The sequence below is a fragment of the Lissotriton vulgaris genome, chromosome 9 (genome assembly GCF_964263255.1).
Source record: "Lissotriton vulgaris chromosome 9, aLisVul1.2, whole genome shotgun sequence".
Lineage (NCBI taxonomy): Eukaryota > Metazoa > Chordata > Amphibia > Caudata > Salamandridae > Lissotriton > Lissotriton vulgaris.
In genome coordinates this window covers 71,991,953-72,004,062 of record NC_141697.1, presented here as the reverse complement: position 1 = coordinate 72,004,062, position 12,110 = coordinate 71,991,953, and the positions used below count along the sequence as shown (strand labels likewise).

Here is a 12,110-nt window from a genome sequence, read left to right as displayed (position 1 = left end):
AAAATGAATATACATGATGCCATCATAAATAGGAGCTTTTGAACTATCCTTACAGTTATGGGATGAGTGGTGGAAATAAAAAAGAGGCCGCGGCTGCAGAAAAGCCACTACCCTCTGCTGATTTGAGTATGCTCTCCCCCTAACAGCATTGAGAACGGATCCCAGAAAGGACTGATTCTGCTGAGCATTAAGATAAAACCTCCTGGCCTGTACTGTCAAACCTAGGCGGGATAGGAGGTTCAGGGTGGTTTGAATGTGCGCTAGACATTGCTGTGTGCTGCTGCTCTTGATCAATCAGTGATCGAGGTAAAGAAAACATGGATGCCTGCTCTGTGTAGATGAGCAGCCATCATTGCCAAACACTTGAAGATGTGGTGATCCCAAGGGTAGCACAGTGAACGGGCCATGCTATCTACTTAAAACAAACCTTAGGTACTTGTGATGAGCATGGTGGATGGGGATATGGAAATATGTGTCTGAGTTCTAATGCGGTCACGAAGTCCCCTTGACGAAGTCCCCTTGACGAAGTAATGGAATGACATCCTGGAGAGTGGCCATATAGAAATGTTCCAACAGGTTGTACTGACGGACGGGCCTAGTATGGTACGGAGCAGAAAGTGCTTCTTTGGCATAAGGTAGTGTAGCAAGTAAACTCCCTTTCCTCACTTATGTAGGGGGCACGGATTGTATGGTGCACTTCTGGGCAAGATTGAGGCCTAGTCTTGCAATAGGGAGGGATGGGCTTGAAGGACTGGCATCTGGGTGGTATGTTGGGTAGGATGGCATGGAATTAGGGGCAAATCCCTGCTGGAGTACTACTACTACTAAGACCCGCTAATCTGAGGTAATTTCCATCCAGCAGTGGTAAAAATCTGATATCCTTCAGCCCCCCTTCCCCCGACAGGTGTTGGATGATTGGAGGAATGGATGGAGATGCTTGGGACCGGGGGTTTTCTTGCCAGATCCATTTCTTTACCTGCCCTTATCACTATACATCCTCCCCGTGAATAACCTCCTTCTGATGTGGGAGACGTGGAAAGCAGACTGCTGCTACTGCTAAAAGTCTTGTGCCTGGGCCAGGGGTGTTGACTTATTTCCATTTATCGAGCAGTGCTCACGGTAGGATCCCCTTTGAGGGACAAATGTAGGATACACATGGACTTGCCAGTCAAGTGTCTTTCTTGATAATCGCAAACATTTTGGCTACATGGGGTCTAAAGAGATAATCCACCATTGAAAGGAACATTTAGAAGATGGCTCATCACCTCTAACTTAAAATCGTGCATGCCAACGGCTCATCACCTCGAACTTAAAATCCTGCATGCCAACGGAAAACACGAACGTTGATACTACGGGATGCAGAATCTGCTGCATCCAGAGCACAACTGATGGTCGCGTTGAGTCAGTTTTCCCCTACATGACCAATTCACCACCGCTCTCTTTATAGGCCTGTGCAAGGCATTGTATGAGGGCCTCCATTTCTTCCCAGAGATATCGGATGTATAGTGACAGCAATCCTACAGAGCTGGCAATCCGCCATTGGGTAGTTGCCTTTACTATGAACTTCTTCCCCGCAGCATCAAAATGCTTGCTTTCCTTATCTGGGAAAGGAGGGACATCCCAAGCTGCCTGGTGGGCACCAGTCTCTTTGTCATATAAACGACAACGGAGTCAGGGTTAACTTGCCCTCTAATGTAGAAAGGGCCCCTGGGAGATGCATTGAATCTCCTCTCTACCCTATGCGTAACTAGTTTTGCCCTAACATGCCAATAGAACATTTTACAGTTTAAAATATGCCATGCACTCTGCTGGTTCTGCTCCTTCTTAATGGCGAGTACACAAACTGTTAGCCCGGAAGCCTGCAAACTCCTCTGCAGAGTGCCTCAAGGCTAATTGCTCCGCTCCACTCTCTTCAACGCATACATGATCCTTCTTAGTCAATGTCATATGCGCACACAACATGAACATTCTCTCCAATGCAGACAACACACAATTCATACTCTCCCTCTTGGACAAGATCCCCAACACAAGAAACATGTTAATTGCTAACTGGATGAAATCCAACTGTCTCAAGCTCAACACCGACAAGGCAGAAGTAGTGATCTTTAGCAAGGACACCTCACTATGGGACTCCAACTGGTGGCTGGCCAAACTTGGACCCACACAAGAAACCTCAGAATAACCATCATCACCAAACTGGACAAGACTGTAAAAGTCACTGCACCCTTCTTCCACTTTCTGAAGATACGAAGGAAGATCTTCAAATAGCTCCCAAGCAGCACCAGCACAATCCAAGCACTCACGTCCTAGTCACCAGCAAGTTAGATTATGGGAATACCCTCTATGCCAGGATCACAAAGCAACTAAGACTACGAACCATCCAGAACTCAACCAATGTACAAAACGGCCTGGATTTAAACTCCTCACACACATTCAAGGCACTGCACAACCCAGGCCCCACCTATCTGAACAGTCGTATCACCTTCCACCAACCACTCAGTCACCACCGCTCTGCTGAACTCCTACTCACACACATCCCACGCATACACACAGAAACAGATCAGGAGGACGGCTGTTCACTTACATCGCTCCTGAAGCATGAAACAACCTCCCAATTCAGTCTCTCCTCCTCTGTTCTTCAATTCCACGAGAATCTAAAGACCTAACTTTTCAATTGCCAACCTACCATAGCAGGACCAGACACACACCTGCTCAGCACCAGGACACCCTTTCGGGTGGCATTTGCTTACTTCATCTTTAGTCGTTATGTGGGGAAGCCAAACTGAAAGCACCAGTATAGAGCTCCAGCAGATGTTTTAAAAGGCTCAGCAGTGGAAGTCGTTTCAGAGCATCCAGACTTAGCCAAGGTGCCCATATTTATTATGGCCCAGACTGAGCTCTGCCTGCCAATTGCACATTTTGCATGAAAGAACAACTGCTGCTGCAGCAATACTTCGAATAGTGAAATACATGCACATTTTTGTTTTAAGAATTGCACTATTACTAGGGTAAAGGGACAGTGGGGCCTTTGACACACAATCTCTGTAAGTGATACCACCACTCTCCAAACATGGGACAGCCACTGAGCTGCCTCCCATGGGCTGATCTGAGCCAGAGTGGGCCAGCTCAGCTCTACTTCACACGTGCCTCCCCCTCAACTGTACAGCTCTTAAGCTGAGAAAACTCAATGTCTAGTCAGGTTTTTTTTAAGGTGAATTCTAGTCCTTTTGATTTGCTTTCCGTTACAAATGCTCAGTTGCAAACACGAAAATGTAAAGGAAAAAGATCACTGGGTAAACCACTAACACCAAATATGGAACAATTCAGGATCGCTCTATCTCTACATAAATAGTAAACGCAGCACATTTGAAACAAATGGTTCAATGTAAATCATGTATTCGTATTTCTATTGTGCTGCACAATTTGACATGGGGATAAATGGAGCACTGCAAACAGCAAAAGGGCGACAAAAGAATGAGGTCACAGAGAGTGAGAGGGACAGCACCATCAGTGAATACAATGTGTGGCCCTTTCAGCAAATGTTTGAGCCTGATCACTTATTTTGTTTTCAAACTAAGCACTGTACAATAAATAAAAGAGTGAAGTGTCAATGGAAATTTAAGCCCTGGCGCCTCGTATATATATATATGTAGTGGACTGAAGGTGGGGATCACTGAACATAACAAAGGGGGAGCAGAGCATGAGAAAGAGGGGCAGAAACAAGATGTGATCGTTTACAACAGAGATGGCGAGAGAGTATTATTTTCCCAAGTCGGTGGGCAGAAGACAATGGAGGGTCCTTATTGAAGGCCAATGATATTCTTCTTTGAATATCAGGAATGGTTGTGGAAGCCTAATGTGTGATGGCACTTACTGCAGACTCTCAGTGCAAAGACTACAAAGGTTAGAGTCCTAGGTTTATGAACGTTTTATTTTGCACTCGACAATGCCTTGGCTCTTTTTGCTAAGCTTTTAGCCCAGGCAGGCTGGGGAACACATCAATGCTGCTTTGCAGGTGGGCCAACTGGAATTGAACAATATGCAACTTGTAGGAGATCTTTTGGAGCAGTAGTGATGCTTATTCCACCACTGGCCTCTTCTGGATATCCACACATATGTATAACTAATTATCTCAACAAGCCTACCAATGTGTACGTATGTCAGCAGTGTACCTAAATCCAGACCAGTACAGCTACCTTCCAATAAAAGCCAATTTCTAGTCACTTGTTTTTGCCATACGGTAGAACTTTTATCCCCTCCTTCGATCACCACCTCCCTCCCTTCCGCTCAGAACCCACCGAGATCATCTGTGGCGTTCCCCAAGGCTCCTCACTCAGCCCAACCCTCTTCAATATCTACATGAGCCCCCTTGCAGCCATCGCAAGCAAACACAACATCATCTCCTACGCCGACGACACCCAGCTAATACTCTCCCTCACCAAAGACCCAGCCACGGCCAAAACCAACCTACAGGAAGGCATGAAAGACGTCGCAGAATGGATGAAGCTCAGCTGCCTTAAACTGAACTCAGACAAGATGGAGGTCCTCATCCTCTGACAATCCCCTTCAGCCTGGGACGACTCCTGGTGGCCAATGCTGGGCAGCGCACCGACCCCCCGGACCACGCATGCCATCTAGGATTCATCCCGGACCCCCTCCTCACGATGACCAAGCAAGTCAAGGCAGTTTCGTCATCATGCTTCAACATCCTACGCATGCATCGTAAGATCTTCCGGTGGATCCCCGCCAAAACCAGAAAGACGGTCACCCATGCCCTCGTCACTAGTCGACTGGATTACTGCAGCACCCTATACGCAGGAACTACCGCCAAACTTCAGAAACGACTACAACACATTCAGAACGCCTCCGCACGCCTCATCCTCGACATTCCACGCCACAGTCCCATATCCGCCCACCTGAAACACCTGCACTGGCTCCCCATCAACAAGAGGATCACCTTCAGGCTTCTCACCCACGCACACAAAGCACTCCACAACAGGGGCCCCAAATACCTCAACAACAGCCGCCTCTTGTTCCACAGGCCCGCCCGTCAGCCCTGCTCAGCCAGCCTCGCCCTCGTCCCACGGATCCACAGAACCACCGCCGGAAGATCGTTCTCCTACTTGAAGGCCAAGACATGGAACTCCCTCCCCACACACCTCAGAACTACCCAGGACGACCTCGCCTTCAGGAAGAGCATCAAGACCTGGCTCTTCGAGCAGCAGTAGCCCCCCCTCCTCCAGCGCCTTGAGACCCCCACGGGTGAGTAGCACGCTCTACAAATGGCATGATTGTTTGATTGATTGTAGCTTAAACCAGGCCGAGAACCAAACGGAGAGGTGGAGGAGGGGGTCGGGGGAACTATCTTTTACATTCCTTGCTTTAGAATTTTCTTCCTCATTGTTATAGCCCTAGCAAAGCCATTTTCAGAAAAAAACGAAAACTTGGTTTTACTAAGCTAGCGTATGAATTCTGTAGTTTTTTTTTTTTTTTAAAACCTTTATTTGACATTTTTAACCAGATACAAAAACGGTCCTACAACCCCCAGGGCTGGCCGCTAAGCAATTGCAACACAATATTACGATCAAAACTTCAGACCCAGCCTCCCGGGGATCATAGTCGCGAAGTCCACAATGCGCACTGGTTGGATGACATATCAAATTGGGAACAGGATACAAAAGGTTTCATTTTATAATATAAAATAGAAGGATCAGGTTCCATACAATATCTCAAGCTATGAAGAGGGGGTAAGCGAAATAGCAAAGTGTCCACAGTTAATTCGTTTTCATGTAGGTCAGTGGCGTTAAAGCAGACGACACCCGGATAAACAAGCATACTATTACGGTTCGCACCAACATTTATGCCCGCCCCGAGGCCCCGAAACATCGCGAGAGTTGAGGCACAGATGTGAAAGCAAAGATGGACCGAACAATGAACCGACTACGATGACCCGGAAAAAGAGAAAAGAAAAGGCCAAAGAAAGATAAGAAGAGAAAAAAGGCCATAGAAACAAAGAAAAAACAAAACTCCCATCCCCCAACCCCCCACCCTGCACCCCTGCAGATGACTACGGCCTACCCCCCTAGCAGCGTGCCTGTCGCCCAAGAACCGAAACCCTAAATCTAGAAGAAGCAGGGAAAAAAGGAAAAGAAACTAAACCCCACCCGAAGAGGGGAAATGGAGGAGGGCTTTGTTCAACGCACTCCCGGTCTCTCGCCCCCGTCCTAACCAACCCCGCACCGGACTCCGTCAATTCAATAAAACAACCCCGTTAACCAGAATACCACAATAAACAACCCAGACAGCAATCTCAGCCTTGGCCCCGTCGATTAAATTCGCTGAGTCCTTCAGAGGAAGAAAGCCCCATCCTCAAAATGTCAAAAGGTACACAGAAGTTAGCAGGACAGGGGTCCACAGATGAAAAAGGAACGGCAGGTCCCAAATTAGTCGGCTGGTACCAACGATGCCCCTCCCCGTCTCCGAAGCCAGGCTTTATCCCATCCGCCATCTTGATAGACCGACTGGGAAGGGGGGTCGACACAGTCCAAAACAGTTCACGGTACCAATTGAAAGGATCCGAAGTGGGGACCGCATGTAAATGTTCCAACAGTTGCAAAATCGGGGATTCCAACGGGTTAATTGAGTCACCAAGCACAGTACTTTCGGGTAGCTGCAGGTCTGGGCTTTAACAGTCTCCTGAAGTGCCACAAGGGCCTCCAGCACCGTCCGCAATGACGGGCCACTTTGAGCCTGCTCCGTCAGCCTCCATTTTTCCTCAGGCATGGTGTTCCCCACAGGAGAGGCGCCTTCTCCGGGGGAAGATGAGGCGGAGCAGGAATGAGCCATGAGGGACAGACTGGTAGCGTGCAGTAGCGGGTAGTGAGATTCCAACCCAAGGGGCACCGGCGGTATGAATGCGGACCCCCGCAACACAGCGCCGTGCGTCACTCGTCACCTCACCTCCTATAGAACACCAGGCAGCAGATGGTAGCAGAGCAATCCCAAAATTCTGAATGTTCCAGAGACCGGACCCAACCACATTCAACAGTCCGTTGTTGTTCAACTCGGACCCGGCTAGGCCAGCACTCGAGACCCCGGCTTCTCGGCTGGGTTAGGCCTCAAATCGGTCCTCGACGTTACTCCGCTCCACGATGTCGGAGAAACTCCGGGATCACATCATCAGAGTGCAAATCGGGTCACACACTCGGATCCGGAGCAGGAGATCAGGATAGGTGACAGGATAGTAGAGCGTAGGACGGAGGTCAGCGGAGCTGGGAGACTATGCGGCCATCTTGGTTGGTGTCGTAGCTCCTCCATTCTGTAGTTTTTCATTAGTGCAGTGATGTCCTGGTTTAGCACCCATGTGCTTTAAACAAACATGTCTTTGTTTGTTATTTACATCGTTTTTAAACTTTAGGGTATCCCAATTTTTGTGGTTTCATCATTCTTAAGCCACACTGTGACTTAAGCAGCTATCTCTGTTGCCTCCATTGAATCCATGCAACTCAAAGGGGTCAGTAGCTAGTTAATGAAATGTTGAATGAGACTGGTGTAGCCTATCCAGGTAAAATAGGGGGTAAAATGATCGCTATTCATAAAATGGCTGAGTACTTAGGCTTTTTCTGAACTGAGGGAGTGAGGGGTCTGCTCTCAAGAGGGAAGGATATTTCATAATAAAGGCCCAGCTGCATAGAATCTCTCCATTTCCCAAAGTCAGTGTTTTATTGAAGTGTTACAACCACGTGTTGAGAGGCAGATCTTTGGGCCAGTTAGGCAAATTTAAAGTTTGATGTATTCCTGTAGGTAATTGGGAAGATGCCCATGTAAAGACACTGTGGATCATTAATGTTATTTTGATTCTTGATTGCATTTTGAGCTAGTGGAGTCTTTTCAAGATAAAAGTGATTATGTTGGCTTCCTTTGATTGCTCTAGCTGAAGCATTGTGGCTCATCTGTAGCCACTGAATTAATCATCCACTGCGGCAAAAGCAGTGGATATTTCCAGAGTCCATCAACTCTATTGTGGCTCCATTGAGTGTCTGCAGGACTGTGGCTCACTTTTTCACTTCAAGCAACTCTTGTATATTCTTTATGAGCTTTACGTGGCTGAAGCCATTTTGGGTGACCGTATAGTTTCTTACCTGTCGGTGTAGTTTTGCAGGTTGAATACTTTCTGGATTCACTATGCTGTGCATTATTCCGCCATCTAGTGGTTGGGTCCAGAATTTGAGTCTTTTTTCTCTTTTCTCTTTTTTTTCGTGGCCCAGGTGGACGTCGGCATACCACCATTTGCTGTCGTTCGTGATGTCGAGGTGATACATCCGGAAACTCCAACCTTTGGCTGCCAGCTTCGGATTCTTTTTTCTTGTTTTGTGTTATTTTTTCTTTTCCTCTTACCTTCTAAAGTCTTTCTCCAGTTTTAATCTCTTTCCTCCCGTCTCATTTTTCTGGCGGAGGAGGGTGGGTTTGCTAGTGACTCCAGAAAGTCTTCAAGCTGCAAAACTACACCAACAGGTAGGAAACTATACATTTTGCAGCGTGAATCTTTCCGGATTCACTATGCTGTGCATAGACTTTGTAGCGGTTTGTCCTTATTGTGGCGGCTGGGTGGAAGATGAGCACTGGTTACTGAATATATGTTGTAAGACCTTCTGTCCCACATGCACTTCTTTGTTCATTTGGATAGCTACACAGTAGTGCTTAGTGAACGTGTACACTAACGACCATGTTGGCAAATGTCTTGAATTGGTGTATTAGCTAGAAACGCAATTGTTGCTCCTTTCTTTCATGTTGAGTGAGCATGAGCTGCTCCTTTTAACAGTTGCCCTGCTTGCTTGTGGCATAGTTGTATGGTTTATGGAATCCACCGTGCAATGGTATTTTTGGTAACTGGTCGTCCCAAAAAACTGCTGGCAAAGGAAACAAAGAACTGCTTTGTTTTATTGCACTCCTTTTATAGTGCATCACAGCCCTCCTGGCGTCCAGTGTGTGTAGCGCCTTTTCTGAGCTTGTGGTTGGTTTTTGGAAAAAACTAGGTATTTGGATTGTTTGGTTGATGTGGAACTGACACCACCTTTGGCATGAAGTGTGGGTGTGCTCTCATTACAATCCTTTTTGTAAAGAAGAGGAGTTTGGTCCTGGGATGCAGGGGTAGCTGGGCCAATTGAAATATGAACAATAGAGAATTTGCTGGCCCCCACGTGAATAATTGTTTCAAATTTTAAGAAAACACAAACAAAGAAATTATCTTCTGCTTGTGAAGGTATTTTATTTAAACATTTTAGAATTTTATCGAGTTTCTTTATATATTTTCATGGGTGAGAAAGATACTTATAAACCACATTTATACATATATACAACTATTATACAACAAACATATATACAAATATAGACTGTTTATGTACAATCTTCTTTTTCAAAAGCAACGATTTCACAAATAAGGACTCTTTGCGAAATATTTCTCACTTATAATTACCACAAAATGAAATAGAAGCAAAAAAAGGGGCAACCAAATTATTATAAGAAAGGTCAATATCAACTTTGGAGAAAAAGTCAAAGTGATAAACAATAAATTCTTGTGAACAAGATTGTACATAAACTGTCTATATTTGTTGCTGCTGTATCCGCTACTGGAATGGTCTCATGTGGAGTCGAATATTTGGGACCAGGTGAATGCATGATGCCATCATTCCCATTAGCTTGCTCACCGGCCTCACTGTCAGAACTTGCCCCTTGCGGTAAAGACATGTTACCTTCAGCATCGCCAATGTCCTCTTTATGGGGAACGCTTTGGCCTGTATGGTGTTGATCTCTGCCCCTAAGAATATCTTTATCTGCTCCTGTTCGGTTGGTGATTTTTTCCAATGGATTGAGAAACCCAGTTGGGTCAGTGTTTGTACGACCTGATTGATGTGTTGTTTGCAGTGGCTGTACGAACTTGCCTTTACGAGCAAGTTCTCGAGATAGGGGTATATGTGTATTCCTTGCCTTCGTAGGTGCGCTGCGACAGCTGCTAGGCATTTTGTAAACACCCTTGGTGCGGATTTGAGCCCGAATACCAGTACTGTTAACTGGTAGTGAGTTTGGTGAATCACAAACCTAAGTAGACGTTTGTGCTTGTGGTTAATGGGGATGTGTAAGTACACGTCCTTTAAATTTATAGTTGCCATGTAGTCCCCTTGTTGTAATTGTGGTATTACCTCTTGTAGGGAAGTCATTTTGAATCTGAGTCCTTATGAATTTGTTTAAGAACCTTAGATCTAGGAGGTCTTAGTGTTTCATCCACCTTTGGCACGAGGAAGTAAGTGGAGTAAACTCCCTTGTCCCTTGGTTGGTTCAAGGTACTGTTTGTTGTTTTGTCTATATGTCCTTCTGCCCACCCCGAGGTGTTGCCAGGGTGGGCGTTTGCTTTATTTTGAAGTCACTTGGGGGTAGGCTGCTGGCCTTCTCTCAGTGTCTGCCCCGTCGGTTTGAGCGCCCTCGAAAGGACTGGCCCTGGGGCTGGTACTACCAGTTCTGCTGCTGCTGTCCCTGCTGTTGCTGGCCCTGGTTGTTCCCTTGGTAGCCTTGTTGGAACGTTTGGTGCGATGTAGTAGGCACATTGCCACCCCTACCACCTGGTCTCCTAGTGGGTTTACCCCTACTCATCCATCTGAACTGCAGCGCTCCCATGGACCTTGCTGTCTGGTTGTCCTTTTTGAGCTGGGTTAACTTGTCATCAACTGGTGTGCCAAACAGTTGCTCTCCATTAAAAGGTGTGTTCAGGATGTTGTTCTGCACCTCTGGCTTGAAGCCTGAAATTCTACGCCATGCTTGTCTTCTCTCGGTCACTCTTAACATCATCTTTCTGCTCAGCGGGTCTGCAGCATCTAAGGCAGATTTTAAACATGTATTTGCCATGTTCTTGCCATTTTCTATCAGGTGAGCTGCTCTTTGCTTGTACTGGTCTGGTAGATGCTTTCGGAGTTGCCCCACTTCCTCCCAGCGCTGGTATGCGTGCCTGTTGATTAGGGCGTTGGAGTTTGCGATGCGCCATTGAATAGCCGCACTCCGCTCCACCTTCCTTCCTACAAGGTCCATCCTTCTACTCTCCTTGTCTGTAGGTGGCCCGGCATTTGTGGGTACATTGTCCCTTTTCCTAGTCGTTGCTGTGATTATGTTATCAGCTGGCACTGACCCCTAGATGTAAGCAGGATCCCTTGAGGAATGCTTATACATTTTCTCCATTCTTGGAGTTACTACTTTGCATACTGTTGGTTTCTCAAAGGCATCCCTTCCCTGGTCCAGCACACTAGAGAGCATGGGCAGGAACTGGCTCCTAGTTTGTTGGGGCAACAGAGTTTCCAGGAGGAAACAGGTCTTGGGCTTCTCTTCCTCCAGTTTCACCCCATACGTCTGTGCAGCCTTTTGGACCACCATATTGTAGATTCCTATGTCGTCTGGCGGTGAAGGACTCGAAGGGTAGGTGTCTACCCCTTCTTCCAGCAATTCGTCGTCACGCCACTCCAAGTCTTGTGCCTCCGAGGACGTCGCGTCCTGGTAGGTCTGCTGATCCTCGTGGTCATTGCCCTCAAAATAATAGACTTCCTCCTCCTGTTCCTCGACCGGTTCAGGCGTTTTCGGTGGTTCGGCGTCCTGATCGTCTTTCAATTTCGAGTGCAGGCTTCGGCAGGATGGTGTACTGGCTCATTCTTTCGTCAAAGTCCTTTTTTCGCTCAGGATGCTCGCCATTTCTGCCTCGAGCCTCCTCTTCTTCCTTTCTATCTGTGCGGCCTGTTCGGCATTGAGAGATTGTGCGCTTCGCTTCGAGGTCGTTGACGCCGAAGCAGTTGTTGGCCCTTATTTCCTCGGCATCGAGGTGTCTTTTTTGGGCATCCTTCAACGACCTTGACTTTGAGGGCTTTCGCCGCCTGGGAGTCCTTTCGAAGGATCCGCTGGGATGTTTGTCCTTGGGTGCTGTTGCTTTCGCCGAGAGTTTTGGCGGCAATGTTCCCTTTGTGGACTTTGCTTCACTCCTACGAGTGTCGCTCGAGGACTTAGCTTCACCCTTTCGAGTGTTGTTCCAGTGTCTGGGGGTCGACGACTCTTACCTCCTTCTACGTCTTCTTTGG

At 47.1% G+C, this 12,110-nt stretch overlaps 1 protein-coding gene across 3 annotated transcripts in view; it reads right to left on the bottom strand.

Annotated features, from left to right (window-relative positions):
• Nucleotides 1-12,110, bottom strand: part of PCNX1 (pecanex 1) — a 580,339-nt gene that overhangs the window by 167,863 nt on the left and 400,366 nt on the right. The gene's annotated exons all lie outside the window — the stretch shown is intronic.